Source organism: Chiloscyllium punctatum, chromosome 13 (assembly GCF_047496795.1).
Source record: "Chiloscyllium punctatum isolate Juve2018m chromosome 13, sChiPun1.3, whole genome shotgun sequence".
Classification (NCBI taxonomy): Eukaryota; Metazoa; Chordata; class Chondrichthyes; order Orectolobiformes; family Hemiscylliidae; genus Chiloscyllium; species Chiloscyllium punctatum.
In genome coordinates this window covers 67,493,484-67,509,719 of record NC_092751.1, presented here as the reverse complement: position 1 = coordinate 67,509,719, position 16,236 = coordinate 67,493,484, and the positions used below count along the sequence as shown (strand labels likewise).

Genomic DNA, 16,236 nt, shown 5'->3' with positions numbered 1-16,236 from the left:
GTGTCCTTCCCTCGCTGCGTGTGTGTGTGTGTGTGTGTGTGCCCCTTCCTTGCTGTGTGTCTATGCGCGTGTCCCTCCCTTGCTTTTTGCCTGGTTGCACACGATGGCGATTCTATTCAGGTTATCGTCCAGCACTGTCAACCATCCCCGTCTCTTACACCTTGCCTTATCCCCAGTATTCTCCTCAACACAGTAATCTCCTCCAGACTCTAAAACACTCCTTGGTGATGTAACCTTCTCCAGTCCTTACAAAGATCGATATGTCTGTCACCTCTTCCTGCTTTTAGAACCCTCCCTATAACTATTACCATTTGGTACAGCACTCCCAATCATTGTTCCCTCTTGAAACTCCCATAAACATTTGTGTCTCTGAAAACTAATCTGGACTGTCTCAACTTCCCTTTGACAGTGACATGCTGAGACCTGCTCTATATCAGTGAAGAAATTAAGTCTTGGCAACAACTCGCTGTTATAATCTCCCTCCAGCCTTACAGCACTGAGGATCAGTAGAAGCTCTTTTCAACCCGACAGCCATCCCTGTGTCTGTAATCTCCTCCACTCCCCATAATACATTCTCTCTGAGCTCCTCTGTAGTCCACTAAACACTCCCTAACACTGTCTGTATCAGTATAACCTTCTCCAAAACACACAACCTTCTCTATCTGTGTAAATCCCTACACCGGACCCTATCCCTCTCAGCTCCGTCTAACAATACAACTCTCCATGTCTGTGTATTCACCTTCAGCCCCTACTCTCCTCCCGATCTGTGTAACCTTCTCCATGCATTTTTGCTTCAGTCTCTTCAACTGTCCCTGTCAGTGTAACCTCTTCCAGACGAGAAAACTCTCCTCTTTTTGACTTACTCAGACCACACAACCCTCACTATCTATAACCTACTCCTGTCTGAGAAACCTACTTCTGCAGTTGCTCCAACTCTCCATAAGCTCCTGCAGCTCTTACATTCCTCCCTATCTACGAAATCTCTTCCAGTCCCTAAACACCAACAGTCTGTGGAGACCCGACCACCATCCCTATCAGTGTAATCCTCTCAGGTCTCTGCAGTAATCCTGATCTGTCGAACTCACTCCATGCCTGTGCCTCTCCCAATCCGGTCCCTACAAAATGCACTATCTATTTAACACCCTCCTGTCACTATCACCCCCATGTCAATGTAAGCTCCTCCTGTGTCTCCACCATCTACCCATCTCCATAACCTTGTCCAGCTCTTACACCACTATCTGTTTAAACGTCACCCTCCTCTACAACTTCCTCCTGTTTGTGCTATGCTCCCTTATCTGTGAAACTGTTTCTGACCAAAATTGCTATCCCAGTCTCTGAAAAGAAATCCAGATTCCACAGCCTCCATAACCCCCAGAACCTAATCCTTCCTATGTCTATAAACATCATTAGTCACGATACCCTGCATATCTCAGTTTGTTCTTCCAGTCGATACAAATATCTTTATCTCTGTAATCTGCTCAGCTCCCTAAAACAGTCCCTGTCTGTGATTCAGCCCTGGCCTACAAACATTCTTATCCCTGTAAACTTCTCTATCCCTCCCAACATTCCCAACTCCATGAACCCCTGTCAGCCCTACAGCTCTCCACATTTCTGTAACCTCCTGTGGGTCTATGGTCCTCCCTCCCTGTGAAATCACCTCCAGTCCCCACACCCCTCCCAATCTGGGTCCTCTGCTCCAGATCAGGCCATTGCTGTCTCTGTAAACACCTCCACTCCTGACAACTCTTCCCATTTGTGTAACCTCGTTCAGACCCCATACTCTCCAGCTTCCTGAATCCTCTTCCTGCATTGCAACCAAAACCATGTTTGTGTAACAATCTCAAGTGCTTAAACCTCCCCAATTCCGTAACCTTTTGCAGTCCTAACAAAACACCTAAACTATGAAACCGCTCATTTCCATACAATCCTCCCTCCCTCCCTCCCTCCTCAAATGCCTTCATCACCATGAAACCTCACAATTACTGAAGCCTCCTTTTGGCACTGCAAACCTCCTAATATCTGCAAAATCCTCGTGTCCTGATATCCCTCCCTATCTCTGTAACTCCCTCCACCCTCCAGTGTCATTCTGGGGAGCATGGGAGAGGAGAGAACGTTTGTAGAGTTTGGACCATATTACGGAGGTAGAATTCTGGGAATTACAGATTTAGTTTTATGTCTGTGGTGTGCAGATTATTGGCGAGGACTCTAAAGACAGGATATACGACTACTTGGAAAACCATAGTTAAATTAGCCACAGTCAGTATGGGTTTGTGAGCGGTCAGGTCATGCCTCACAAACCTTATTGAATTCTTTGAGGATATGGCAGAATATGTTGATGGCTCATTCAGAAAAGAAGGAAAATTGGGATACAGGGAAATCTGTCTGTCTGGATACAGGATTGGATGGCCCAGAGAAGACAGAGGGTGGCAGCAGATGGACAGTATTGAGCCTGGAGCTCAGTGACCAGTGGTGTTCTGTAACAATCAGCTCTGGGACTCTGCTCTCTGTGAATTTTGTAACTGACTTGGATGTGGATGTTGGAGAGTGGGTTAGTAAGTTTGCCAATAACGTGAAGGTTGGTGGAGTGGTGGGGAATGTGGAGAGCTGTTGTAGAATGCAATGGGACATTGGCAGGACACAGAGCTGGGCTGGAAGTGGCAGATGGAGTCCAATCTGGAAAAGTGTGAAGTGATTCATTCTGGAAGGTCAAATTTGAATACAGAATACAGGGTGAAAGGTAGATTACTTGCCAGAGATCATGGGGTCAGTGTCAATAGATCCCTCAAAATCGCCACGCACGTTGGTAGGGTTGTTAAAAAGGCACTTGTTGTGTTGGCTCCCCTTAGAAGGGGATTGACGGTAAGAGCCGTGAGGTTTTACTGCATCTTTATAGCGTCCTGGTGAGACCACACTTGGAATATTGTGTTCAGTTCTGGTCCCCTGTTTACAGGAAGGATGCGCACGATTTAGCGAGCGTACACAGGAGATTTACCAAGATGCTGCCTGTAATGGAGGGCAGTTCTTACAAAAAAAGGTGAGGGAGCGAAGGATTTTTTCATTGGAGTGAAGAAGGGGGCGGGGCGACTTTGTGGATGTGAACAAGATGATAAGAGGCACAGAGTGAGTGAATAGTCAGAGACTTTTCCTCCTTTGGCATAAATGGCTATTACAAGGGGGTGTAATTTTAAGGTGAATGGAGGATGGATAAGAGAATAGAGAATGGTAGGTGGTTGGATGGACTGCCAATGGTGGTAGTAAAATTAGAGACATCTGGGACATTTAATAGACTCTTGGACAGACACATGGATAATAGTAAAATGAAGGGTATGTAGTTTATTTTGATCTTACAGTTGGATAAAAGGTTGGCATGAAATCATGGCCGAATGGTCTTGGGCTGAACTGTTCTGTGTTCTGTGTTCTGTCTGGTAAACTGGGTAATAAGCTCAGATCAGTGTCAAAGGATATGGCTTTCAGGAGGAGCTCGTGAACTGGATACAAAATTTGCTTGATGGTAGGAGACAGAGGGTGGTGGGAGGCATGTTGTTTTTTTCTGGCTGGAGACATGTGACCAGCGGTGGAGTGGGTCCACTGTTGTTTGTCATTTGGATAAATGGTTTGGATGGGAATATTGGTTTCCTGGTAAGTAATTGTTTTGTGTGACACTGAAATTGGTGGTAAAGTGGATAGTGGAGAATGTTATCTGTGATACAACAGGATGAACAGTACTGCTGGGATAGTGGGCTGAAGAATAGCAGATGGAGTTTAATTAGATAAAGGTGAGGTGTTCCATTTTGGTGGAACAAACCAGGGTGGGACTTGTACAGTTATTGTTCGGGCCCTGGATCGTGTTTCCAGTCAGAGATCCAGTGACCCAGGTACACATTTCTTTGAATGTGGTGTCACAGGTAGATAGGCTGGTGAAGAAGGCATTTGGGATGGTTACCTTCATTCGGGAGAGCATTAAGTGTAAGAGTTGGGATGTCATGTTGTGGCTGTAAAAGACATTGGTGGGGTCACCATTAAAACATTGTTGATCAGTCGGAAGAACTCATCTAGTTCACTAACCTCCTTTAGGGAAGGACATCAAATATTCTAACCTGGTCTGGCCAACATGTGACTCCAGACCCACAGCAATATGGCTGACTCTGAGCTGCCCTCTAGGTAATTAGCAGAGGGGCCAAATAACGTTGTTCCAAGCAGTGACACCCACATCCCATGAATGAATAAATAAAAATACCTATGTCCCTCCGTACCTCTGCAAACCCCTCCAGCTGCAGAAATCCGTCCTGGCTTTGTAACACCCTGACCACTCTCTGTAACACTCTCACCACCTCCAGCACATTCATCTCTCCCTGTTCCTATCGTGTCATTAAACCTTGACAATGATTCCCCTTCCCACTGCCCTCCTCCTGCTAGCAGACCCATTGCAATTACTCCTAAAACACTCTCTCACTTCAGGCTTTTAAGTACTTTTTGGTGATCTTCTCAGCCTCATAATCTAGTATGATTCGTTTTGTCCTGAGTAAAGGATCAGTGGGAATTTCTTGCTGAGGTTTTTACTGTTTCAATTGAATGTCCTTTTGTTGAGTATTTTGCATTGTCCCTTCAAATATTTTCCACTGTTCATTTACAGGCACATATTTCAGTCTGTTTCCCGCGTTTACCTTGGTCAGTTCTCCTGTCAAACTCATGTAATTGTCTATTTTTATTTCTAGTTGCAGATTTCCTTTCTGTGAATCACTTTAAAACTTTATTTATTTTAACTGCACTTTACCACATTTCCCGAAGGATCTCTGCAGGTGACATTACTCATTCACTAAGTTTCATTACATGGTCGCTCTGCGATAGTTATGTCCCTTAACAGTTGCACAATGTGTTTTTCAAAGAAACACTGAAAAAAAATTCTCCGAACTCATCTTCCAATATCAATGGTGACTGTGTGATTGTCCCAGATTATACAAATATTGAAGTTTCCCAAAGTTATCACAATGTGTTTGTTAAAAAAATTCCAATGAGTTCGTGTGTAATGCAGTGATGAACAATGGAATGCTGTTCAGTGGCTAAAACTGTTCTGCTGCTTGTGACCTTGGCAAGTAGTAGCCAGAATGTACATTCAGACTGACTCTACTTCATGATCTGAGGCCAAATGCTTTCTCTGTAATGCCTTTGTTATCCATTATTGTTATCGTTGCCCATTTTGCCTGAGTTTGCACAAGATTACAAACCACTGAATATTTTTGTTCACCCTGTATCCATGTCTCCCTGGTGTCTAAATCTCTTTTATCTCTGTGTCACAAATCCTTCGACCATATTGCAGCAACGTTGTCCGTTTAAAAAAAAACATAATATATTCTCGTCCACAATTTTCCGTCACAAATCTATTTGCTGATGTACGATTTTAGATGAGATTACTTACAGTGTGGAAACAGGTCCTTCGGCCCAACAAGTCCACACCGACCCGCCGAAGTGCAACCCACCCATACTCCTACATTTACCCCTTACCTAACACTACGGACAATTTAGCATGGCCAATTCACCCGACCTGCACATCTTTGGACTGTGGGAGGAAACCGGAGCACCCGGAGGAAACCCACGCAGACACGGCGAGAACGTGCAAACTCCACACAGTCAGTCGCCTGAGGCGGGCATTGAACCCAGGTCTCTGGCGCTGTGAGGCAGCAGTGAGAACCTCTGAGCCACCGTGCCGCCCCGATAAGTCAACACTGACCCTCCGAAGAGCAGCCCACCCAGACCATTCCCCTACACCTAACACTGTGGGCAATTTTCCATGGCTAATTCACCTAACCTGCAACTTTTTGGACTGTGGGAGGAAACCGGAGCACCCGGAGGAAACCCACACAGACACGGGGAGAATGTGCAAACTCCACACAGACAGTTGCCTGAGGCGGGAATTGAGCCCGGGTCTCTGGGGCTGTGACGCAGCAGTGCTAACCAATGTGCCATCGTGCCGCCCTCAACGTAAAAATTTTAGTTAAACTCTGTCTCCTCCTGTTCCTTTCTGCTTGTCTTCAGTCACATTCCCATGCTGCTCCCATACTTCACCTTTCTTCTGTGGTTTTGGAAAGATCCTTTCACTTGAATCCTGTCCCTGCATCCTCTCTGTCAGTTTAATGCCCTGTCCATAAATCTACCAACATGATTGGCCAGGACACTGCTCCTAGCACAGTTCCAGAGGGACCATCCTAATAGATTTTTTTTAAAATCAGGTATGGGATGTGTGAGTCTCTGTCTGACCAGCCTTTATTGCCCAGTCCCAGAAGCCCTTGAACTGAGTAGCTTGCTCGGCCATTTCAGAGGGTAATTAAGGGGCAAACCCTTTGCTGTGGGGATGTCGTGCAGACCACGTGAGGATGGGCAGATGTCCTTCTCTAAAGGACAAGTGTTTGGATTTGTTGTACATCAGTAATGGTTTCATACTTATTTGTGGATTGTTAATTATTATTTTTAAAATTATTGATTTCAAATGTCTCCTTTTCAGATGGCGGGATTCAATCCTGCCTCCCCTGAACATTAGCTGAGGTTTTGGATACATTCTCTCGCAATAATACCACTAGGCCATTACTTCACCTGCTCACTGGGTGCTCATCCCTGAGCACTGATACCAGGGCATCATGAAGCTAAACCCATTCTTCCCACACAATTGTGTGATCCTGACATCTTCCAGCAATCTGGGACTATTACTTAATATCGCTCCATTTTCCAGATCTCTGTGGGACTCTGTGCCATTCTCCATGTGTAACCTTCACTGCCTCTGTTTAATTTCCCATTCTGTCTATTTCTCTGTCTCCTGTAGGTACTGAGGAAACTCCTGAATCAATAGCCTTCCCAGCTGCTGGGTGGGTCGTCCCTCACCTCATTGAACGCAGTTGGTCTGCCAGAGAGAGACAAAGGGAAAGGAGATCTGACCAGTAGTGAGGTAAGGTCACCCACAGTGCACAGAGCAAAGAACAATGAGAGGACTCCAAACATCTGTTAACACAACATGACATAGATACAGTGCTGGAGGGGAGTACAGTACACACACACACCCCAGGCTCAATCACCACCCCAATGTAAGTTCTGTTATATTAAAACTCACTTCTCTGCAAAAGTGTATCTATGGCATGTCTTGTGGTCCAGTGTCTTCGATAATTTTTAATCCTGTAACAGATCCTATCGTTGTAACCTCCTCCTTTCCCGATAGTCCCTCCACATATTTGAATTGTGCTGCATTCCAGACTACCATCCCCATCGCTGTAACTTGCTTCATTGTCTACAACATGCCTTATCTCGGTAGTCTCCTCCTCCAATAAGGTAAAAACATGGACTGCGGATGCTGGAAACCAGAGTCTAGATTAGAGTGGTGCTGGAAAAGCACGGCAGGTCAGGCAGCATCCGAGGAGCAGGAAAATCGACGTTTCAGGCAAAAGCCCTTCATCAGGAACAGAGGCCGGGAGCCTGCAGAGTGGGGAGATAAATAAGAGAGGGGTGGGGATAGGGAGAAAGTAGCATAGAGTACAGTAGGTGAATGGGGTGGGAAAGAAGGTGATAGGTCAGAGTGGAGGATGGGGGAAGGTAGCAAAGAGTACAATGGGTGAATGGGGGTGGGGATGGGGGTGATAGGTCAGAGACGAGGGTGGAATGGATAGGTGGGAAGGGAGATAGGCCATTAGGACAGGTCATGAGGGCGCTGCTGAGCTGGAAGGCTGGAGGTGGGGTGAGATGGGGGAAGGGGAAATGAGGAAACTGGTGAAGTCCACATTGATGCCCTGGGGTTGAAGTGTTCCGAGACGGAAGGTGAGGCGTTCTTCCTCCAGGCGTCGGGTGGTGTGGAAGTGGTGGTGGACGAAGCCCAGGACCTGCATGTCCTCGGCAGAGTGGGAGGGGGAGTTGAATTATTGGGTCACAGGGCGGTGGGGTTGATTAGTGTGGGTGGCCCAGAGATGTTCCCTAAAGTACTCTGATAGGAGGTGTTCAGTCTCCCCAATGTAGAGGAGACCGCATTGGGAGCAACGGATACAATAAATGATATTGGTGGATGTGCAGGTAAAACTTTGGATGTGGAAGGCTCCTTTCGGGCCTTGGATGGTGGTGAGGGGGGAGGTCTGGGCGCAGGTTTTGCAATTCCTGCAGTGGCAGGAGAAGGTGCCAGGAAGGGAGGGTGGGTTTTTGGGGGGCATGGAACTGACCAGGTAGTCACAGAGGGAATGGTCTTTGCGGAAAGTGGAAAGGGGTGGGGAGGGAAATATATCCCTGGTGGTGGGGTCCGTTTGGAGGTGGTGGAAATGTCGGCAGATGATTTGGTTTCTGAGAAGGTTGGTCGGGTGGAAGGTGAGCACCGGGGTGTTCTGTCCTTGTTACGGTTGGAGGGGTGGGGTCTGAGGGCGGAGGTGTGGGATGTAGACGAGATGCATTGGAGGGCATCTTTTACCACGTGGGAAGGGAAATTCCGATCTCTAAAGAAGGAGGCTATCTGATGTGTTCTGTGGTGGAACTGGCCGTCCTGGGAGCATGTACGGTGGATGTGGAGGTATTGGGAATAGGGGTTGGGAATTTTGCAGACGGTAGGGTGGGAAGATGTGTAATCTAGGTAGCTGTGGGAGTCGGTAGGTTTGTAAAAATTGTCGGTGTCAAGTCGGTTGTCATTAATGGGGATTGAGAGGTCCAGGAAGGGGAAGGAATTGTCTGAGATGTTCCAGGTAAATTTAAGGTCAGGGTGGAATGTGTTGGTGAAGTTGCTGAATTGCTCAAACTCCTCGAGGGAGCACGAGGTGGTGCCAATGCAGTCATCAATGTAGCGGAGGAAGAGGTGGGGAGTGGTGCCATTGTAACTACGGAAGATGGACTGTTCTACGTAGCCAACAAAGAGACAGGCATAGCTGGGGCCCATACGGGTGCCCATGGCTACCCCTTTGGTATGGAGGAAGTGGGAGAATTTGAAGGAAAAATTGTTAAGGATGTGGACAAGTTCAGCCAAACGAATGAGAGTATTATTGGAAGGGTTCTGTTGTGGATGTCGGGAGATGAAGAAACGGAGGGCATGGAGGTCCTGGTCATGGTGGATGGAGGTGTAGAGGGATTGGATATCCATGGTGAAGATGAGGCGTTGGGGGCCTGGGAAACGGAAGTCTTGGAGGAGTGGAGGGTGTGAGTGGTGTCTCAAACGAATGTGGGTAATTCCTGGACTGGGGGATAGGACAATGTCGAGGTAGGTAGACATGCGTTTGATGGAATAGGAGCATGCTGAGAGAATGGGTCGGCCAGGGTGGTCAGGCTTGTGGATCTTGGGAAGGAGATAGAACCGGGCAGTGTGGGATCCCGGACAATAGGTTTGGAAGCTGTGGGTGGGAGATCTCCTCCTGAGGTGATGAGGTTCTGTATGGTCTGGGAGATGACGGTTTGGTGATTGGAGGTGGGTCATGGTAGAGGGGGTGGTAGGAGGAGGTGTCTTTGAGTTGGCATCATGGCTTCAGCGATGTAGAGGTCAGTGCACCAGACTCCCACTGCACCCCCTTTATCTGCTGGTTTGATGGTGAGGTCGGTATTGGAGCAGAGGAAGTGGAGGGCTGCACGTTGTGAGGGTGAGAGGATGGAGTGGGGGAGGGGGTAGATAGGGTGAGGCGGTTAATGTCTCGGTGGAAGTTGGAAATGTAGAAATCGAAGACAGGTAATCGGCCAGCGCGGGGTGTCCAGGTGGATGGAGTGTATTGGAGGCCGGCAAAGGGGTCCTCAGAAAATAGGTGGGAGTCTTCATTGTAAAAGTCAGCTCTGAGGCGGAGGTGATGGAAGAAGTGTTCGATGTCACGGCGTGTATTAAATTCATTGATGTGTGGACGGAGGGGGATAAAGGTGAGGGCTTTGCTGAGGACTGATCATTCATCCTCAGTGAGGGGGAGGTCAGGAGGAATGGTGAAAACTCGGCAGGACTGGGAGCTGGGACCAAGCGTAGGTCTGGAGCTGGGGGAGGCGACGGCGCCTGGAACAGGAGTGGGTGTGGTGTTAGGGGGAATGGGGATGGAGTCATGAGCAGGGGTGGTGTTCCCCTCAGGGTACTGGGGGCAGGGATGTTGACGGTGGGACTTGGGGGTGGTGTCAGCAAAATGCAGGTGAGTGGCGTTGGTGGGGCAGAAGTGGTGGCAAACACGGCAGTGGGGGGGGCGTGGAAGTCACTGAGTGTGTGACATCAGCGATGATGTGAGGGGCGGAAGTGATGTCACTTGTGGTGTATGAGGAATTGTGAGGGGCGGAAATGGCATTTACTTTATTTTAACCAATAATTTCCTGTCACAAATCTGTTTGACAATGTCATATTTTAATTAAACTCAGTCCCTTACTGTTTCTTTCTGTTGGTCTTCATCCACATCTCCATGGTGTTCTAATATTTCAACCTTTCTCTTTGGACTTGGGAATATCCATTCACATCAGACCTGTCCCCCTCCTCATCTGTGCCCATTTATAGCACACTGCATAATCCTGATACCTGGGGAGCCTATCCCAATAAAATAGCTCAGTCTTCCCTGAGTACTGGTAGCAGTGCTCACTGGTCAGAACTACTTCTGATGATACCATTGTGTGATCCTGATACATTCCTGCACTCTGCTGATATCACTGTCTCTCTCCATGTGGTATCCCTCACTGTGTGCGTCTAATTGCAGTCTCTATCAGTGTCTCTCACTCTTGCAGCTACTCCAGATCCTGAGCCAACAGCATTCTCCACTCCAGAGGGAAGCAACTGCGCAGGCCAGGGACGGAGACTGGGTATTTCCAGATCTCTGTGGGACTCAGTGCCATTCTCCACGTGGAACCTTCATTGCATTAATCTAATTTGCCATTCTGTCTACTTCTCTGTCTCTTGCAGGTATTTCTGATGTCCCTGACTCAGCAGAATTCCCAATTCATGAATCGTCCATCACCACATTGAAGACAGTTGGTCAGCCAGAGACAGATGGAGAGGGAGATCTGAACCCTTCAGTAAATCCTGCAGCCGCTAAGATCACTCACAGTAAACAACACAGGGAGGAGTTAGTGGGCTTTAATTCAGACCCTGAGGGCATGATGTAGGAACAATGCTGGGCAAGGAACATGAGAAAATTCTCAGGCTTCATTATCACCATCTTGTCTATAAATTCATCTGTTCCACAGAACCCTCCCTATGTCTGTCAGTTTCTCCATTGTCTGTTTCATCGATACCACTTCCCCTATCTCTATCAGCCCCTACAATCCTGCTTATCCCTGTAAGCTCCTCATATCAGTAAAACTCTCCAAGTTTCTTCCTTTGCCTTTAATCCCGGGTTCTGTCACATCTCTTCTTTACTGGAAAAAAACAACTCTTCAGTTCCTTTCGCCATCCTGGTCAGTGTAGTCCTTTCCAGACCTGAAAAACCTCCCTGTCTTAGTGACTGTTTTGACCTCCTACTACCTTCATGATCTCTGTAACCTTCCCGTCACGACAACAAAAAAGCTCTTTTCCTTAGTAACCTCCTCCAGCTGTGAGACTCCTCCATGTCTCTGGGCACAAAGCAGAGTGACCCTGCTTCTCTCATAAATTAGTTTCTCATTTCTAATGATGACTATCAACTCTTCCTGTCTCTAAAACGCACTCAGTCTCTGTAAACTCTGCTGGTCCCGATTGATGGAATTTCCTTCGGTAACAACAAACCTTTATACCTTAAATCTCCTCCAGACGCGACCACACGGTTTATTTCTATAACCTCAATGAGTGACAGAGTCCTAGAGATGTACAGCACGGACACAGACCCTTCGGTCCAACCCGTCCATGCCGACCAGATATCCCAACCCAATCTAGTCCCACCTCCCAGCACCCGACCCATATCCCTCCAAACCATTCCCATTCATATACCCATCCAAATGCCTCTTAAATGTTGCAATTGTCCCAGCCTCCACCACATCCTCTGGCAGCTCGTTCCATACACGTTCCACACTCTGCGTGAAAAGATTGCCCCTTAGGTCTCTTTGATATCTTTCCCCTCTCACCCTAAACCTATGCCCTCGAGTGCTGGACTCCCTGACCCAAGGGAAAAGACTTTGTCTGTTTATCCTATCCTATCCATGCCCCTCATAATTTTGTAAACCTCTATAAGGTCACCCCTCAGCCTCCGAAGCTCCAGGGAAAACCACCCCAGCCTGTTCAGCCTCTCCCTGTAGCTCAAATCCTCTAATCCTGGCATCATCCTTGTAAATCTTTTCTGAACTGTTTCAAGTTTCACAACAATTATTCCGATAGGAAGGAGACCGGAATTGCACAAAATATTCCAACAGTGGCCAGACCATTGTGCTGTACAGACGCAACATGACCTCCCATCTGCTGTACTTAATACTCTGACCAATAAAGGAAAGCATAACAAATGCCGCCTTCACTCTTTTATCTATCTGCGATTCCACTTTCAAGGAGCTATGAACTTGCACTCCAAGGTCTCTTTGGTCCGCAACACTCCCTAGGACTTTACCATTACGTGTATATGTCCTGCTAAGACTTGCTTTCCCAAAATGCCGCACATCGCATTTATCTGAATTAAACTCCATCTGCCAGTTAGCCCATTGTCCCATCTGGTCCAGATCCTGTTGTAACCCTCTTCGCTGTCCACTACACCTCCAATTTTGGTGTCATCTATAAACTTACTAACTATACCTCTTATGCTCGCATCCAAATCATTTATGTAAATGACAAAAAGTAGAGGGCCCAGCACTGATCCTTGTGACACTCCACTGGTCACAGGCCTTCAGTCTGAAAAACAGCCCTCCACCACCACTATCTGTCTTTTACCTTTGAGCCAGTTCTGTATCTAAATGGTTAATTCTCCCTGTATTCCATGAGTTCTAACCTTGCTAATCAGCCTCCCATGGGGGACCTTGTCGAATGCCTCACTGAAGTCCATATCGATCACATCTATCACTCTGCCTTCATCAATCTTCTTTGTTACGTCGTCAAAAAACTCAATCAAGTTTATGAGACATGATTTCCCACGCACAAAGCCATGTCAACTATTCCTAATCAGTCCTTGCCTTTCCAAATACATGTGCATTTTGTCCCTCAGGATTCCCTCCATCAACTTGCCCACCACTGAGTTCAGGCTCACCGGTCTATACTTCCCTGGCTTGTCTTTACCACCCTTCTTAAACAGTTGCACCACTTTTGCCAACCTCCAGTCTTCTGGCATCTCACCTGTGATTATTGATGATACAAATATCTCAGCACGAGGCCCAGCAATCACTTCTCTAGCTTCCCACAGAGTTCTCGGGTACACCTGATCAGTTCCTGGGGGTTTATTCTCCTTTTACTGTTTCAAGACATCCAGCACCTCCTCCTCTGTTTCTCTGGACATTTTGCAAGATGTCACCATCGATTTCCCTCCAGTCTATATCTTCCATATGAATTTCTACAGGAAATACTGATGCAAAATATTCATTTCGTATCTCCCCCATTTTCTGCGGCTCCACACAAAGGCCGCCTTTCTGATCTTTGTGAGGCCCTATTCTCTCCTTCGTTACCCTTTTTTCCTTTAATATATTTGTAAAAACCCTTTGCATTCTTCTTCATTCTCTTTGTCAGACCTATCTCATGTCCGCGTTTTGCCCTCCTGATTTCGCTCTTAAGTATACTCCTACTTCCTTTATACTCTTCTAAGGATGCACTCGGTCTACCCTGTCTATTCTTGACATATGCTTCCTGCTTTTTCTGAACCAAACACTCAATTTCTTTAGTCATCCAGAATTCCCAATAATTACCAACCTTCCCTTTCACCCTGACAGGAATATACGTTCTCTGGATTCTCATTACCTCATTTCTGAAGGCTTCCCATTTTCCAGCCGTCCCTTTAGCTGCGAACATCTGCCTCCAATCAGCTTTCAAAAGTTCTTGCCTTATACCGTCAAAATTGGCCTTTCTCCCATTTAGAACATCAACTTTTAGATCTGGTCTATTCTTTTCCATCACTATTTTAAAACAAATAGAATTATGGTCGCTGGCCTCAAAGAGCTCCCCCACTGACAGCTCACTCACCTGCCCTGCCTTATTTCCTAAGAGTAGGTCAAGTTTTGCACCTTCTCTAGTAGGTACATCCACATACTGAATCAGAAAATTGTCTTGTACACACTTAACAAATTCCTCTCCATCTAAACCTTTAACACAATGGCAGTCCCAGTCAATGTTTGGAAAGTTAAAATCCCCTACCTTACCTACCCTATTATTCTTACAGATAGCTGAGATCTCCTTACAACTTTGTTTGGCAATTTCATTTTGACTATTGGGGGGTCTGTAATACAATCCTAATAAGCTGATCATCCCTTTCTTATTTCTCAGTTCCACCCAAATAACTTCCCTGGATGTATTTCTGGGAATATCCTTCCTCAGCACAGCTGTAATGCTATCCCTTATCAAAAATGCCACTCCCCTTCTCTCTTGCCTCCCTTTCTATCCTTCTTGTAGGATTTGTATCCTGGAACATTAAGCTGCCAGTCTTGCCCATCCCTGAGCCATGTATCTGTAATTGCTATGAGATCCCAGTCCCATGTTCCTAACCATGCCCTGAGTTAATCTGCCTTCCCTGTTAGGCCACTTGCATTGAAATAAATGCAGTTTAATTTATTAGTCCTCCCTTGTCCCTGCCTGTCCTGACTGTTTGACTCCCTTCTGTTCTCAGCTGGACCCGTCTCAGATCGAGCTCCCAAAATCCTCCCTGTGATTGTTATCACGTCCCATCCCTGCATTCCTCCAAAATCCATGTAAAGTCCTACCATTCCTAAAACCCACCCTGTATCTGTCACCTGTCCCAGCTTCCACATCCCTCCCTATCTCCCTATCTCCGTAAGACACCATCTCCCCACCCACCCCCGTCCCAGATACTACATCCCGCTGTATCACGAAATGCCAGTAGTCACTATAATATCAGATTAAGGCGTGAAAGCAGGAATACTGTACTGGGTTAAATGATCAGTCGTGATCACATTGAATGGTGGGACCGACTCTGTGGTCAAATGGCCAATACCTGCTCTTCTTTCCTGTGCTTCTCTATAAATTTACGATCCATATAACCTCCTTCAGTCCCCACATCCCTCCCTCTCTCCATAAACTCCTTCTGTCCCCATGACTCTTCCTATCCATGTAACCTGAATCATTCCCCAGAAACCTCCCTAACTTCATAACCTCCAAAAAGCCCCACGAACCTCACTATCTCCATAATCTCATCCTGACCCAACGACCCACCCGTTCAGAGTAACCTACTTCAATCCCCATGATCCTCCTGATCTGTGCAACCTCCTTCAGGCCCAACAGCCCTGCAGATCTCTTTGGCCCCTTTCAGGCCCCACAGCACTCCCTATCTCCATAATGTCCTTCAGTCACCACTGCACTCTCTGTGTCCATAATCTCATACAGTCCCCACATCACTCCCTATCTCCATAATTTCCTTCAGTCCCCACGACCCTCCTTATTCCCAAAACATCTATTACCTGTTGAACCTGTGAGCCACCTTTTTCAGATTGATAAACACGAACTCCCATAACCCTTTCTGCTGCCAGTCTGAAACCAAACAGTGTTAACCTGATAGTAGGTCGGGAGCTGAAATATGTTTGAAAGGATATGTCAATGAACAATAACTGGACCCTTAGAAACGCTTTTAATAAAAAGAGAATATGTTTTTGAGCATGTTGGATTTTATTTTTATTGGTGAGAATATAAATGGCAGAATAGATACGGGTGTAGGAGTGGTTGTACCGAGGAAACGGTTTATTTGAATTTTCAGAAACCTTTACACAAGTTTCAATAAAGGCTAAAGAGTAACTTGTTAGAGAATAGGGCACCTTAACTGTCAAGACGTGGGTGAGATATTAGACGAAATAGTGTTGTCAGAATTTACTGTGGAGAAAGACATGGAAACTCGGGAAGTTGGGGACATAAATAGTGATGTCTTGGAAAGAATCCTCACCAGAGAAGAGAAAGTGCTGCAATATTAAAATAAATAAAGGTAGATCAATCCTCAGTCACTTGTTAGTTTGATCCTAGAATATTGTGGGAATCTGGGGAAGAGATTGCAGTGTCCCTAACAGAGATATTTATATTATCAACAGACACAATGAGTTACTGGAAGACTGGAGGGTGTTCCATCACTTTAAGGCTTAAGGGAGCAGCCAGGAAATCACAACCCAGTGATCTACTGGTATGTTGTTGGAGGAGATTCTGAGAGAAAGGAGCTACATATATTTGGAAAGGCAAGGGCT

The 16,236-nt window shown here is 46.5% G+C and overlaps 1 long non-coding RNA gene across 1 annotated transcript in view; it reads left to right on the top strand.

Annotated features, from left to right (window-relative positions):
* LOC140484547 (uncharacterized) overlaps positions 1-15,661 on the top strand; it is a 20,320-nt gene extending 4,659 nt beyond the window's left edge. The window contains exons 2-3 of the long non-coding RNA XR_011962278.1: positions 6,815-6,937; positions 10,859-15,661. This is a non-coding gene — a long non-coding RNA (uncharacterized lncRNA). The remainder of the gene's footprint in view (positions 1-6,814; positions 6,938-10,858) is intronic.
* The last annotated feature ends 575 nt before the right edge of the window (positions 15,662-16,236 follow it).